The sequence below is a fragment of the Frankliniella occidentalis genome, unplaced genomic scaffold (genome assembly GCF_000697945.3).
Source record: "Frankliniella occidentalis isolate FOCC.00 unplaced genomic scaffold, Focc_3.1 Scaffold42, whole genome shotgun sequence".
Lineage (NCBI taxonomy): Eukaryota > Metazoa > Arthropoda > Insecta > Thysanoptera > Thripidae > Frankliniella > Frankliniella occidentalis.
Window position 1 is genome coordinate 796823 of NW_026267172.1, and position 1149 is coordinate 797971.

Genomic DNA, 1149 nt, shown 5'->3' on the forward strand with positions numbered 1-1149 from the left:
CTCTCTCTCTCTCTCTCTCTCTCTCTCTCTCTCTCTCTCTCTCTCTCTCCTGATCAAACTCTTGCTGCTGACAGCGGCAGGTTCAGCGTTGCGCGCCTTCTCCGTACAGCCTTGTTCGTCCGTCCGTCTACCAGCGCCCCCGCCTGTCCTCCTCTTCTGCCTGCACGTATAGTTTCCTGTCCGCCCCCTATTCTTACGGCAACCCACCCTGCTGACTGAGATCCTACCGCAGGAGGACGGCGAAGGCAGAACGGGAGAGAGGAAACATGATGATGGACACATAAGAGCGAGTGCACGAGAGCAAGAGAGAGAGAGAGAGAGAGTCGGTGCGGCGTTTTCTTAACAATTTCATAACAGAGCGCCCCAGGCCATCCAGCCATTTCTGTCGCCTTCTTTTAGAGGGAAATGCCCCTTAACAGCTTCCAACCCCTCCCCCCCCCTCCTCTGCGTCTCGGTTTTCCCACCTGGCGCTTCTCATACGAACCGCGCCGCACTCGAAATGGAGTACAATAGCGTCCCCGTTGCGATCACGTCCCCTCGTTATACTCGTCGATCTTCGCGGTCCTGGCGACGAGGAGGAGCGCCGAGCGGCCGCCAGCGCCACGGAATAAACTAAAACTTCCATCAGAGCGAGCAGCAGCTACAGCGGCGGGGCGTGGCGGGGCGGGGCGTGGCGGGGCGTGGTGGGGAGTGGTGGGGAGTGGCGGGGTGCGGGGGTGGTAAGCGGGGCGGACAGCAGGCACGGTGCGGGGGAGGGCGCATGAGCAGGTAGTTGTGCAGCATAGCCCCCCCCCCCCTCTCCGAACCTCGCGCTTCCTCACGTAAAGTTCCTCATTCCGCCAGAACGATCCGAAGCTGCTGCTGCCGCCGCCGCGTGCACAAGTTAGACAATACGCCGGGTGTGGCCATACAGCGGGAGTAGGGGCTGGGCTGGGGGGATTACCGACAGACGAGACCGTCTTGACCTACATAGTCTGGCGTACGTACGTCGCTTTGCCTTTTTTATTGTTATCTTTCATTCTGCTTCCCTCCTCCTAGATTCCTCCTTTGCCCGCATCTCTCGCGCTTCTCTCTCTCTCTCTCCCTCTCTCTCTCTCTCTCTCTCTCTCTCTCTCTCTCTCTCTCTCTCTCTCCTGATCAAACTCTTGC

General features: G+C 59.4%; 1 protein-coding gene across 6 annotated transcripts in view; it reads right to left on the reverse strand.

The window, feature by feature from the left end:
• The window catches only part of LOC113214240 (nephrin), a 152110-nt gene that overhangs the window by 150004 nt on the left and 957 nt on the right, over positions 1-1149 (reverse strand). The window lies entirely within an intron of this gene.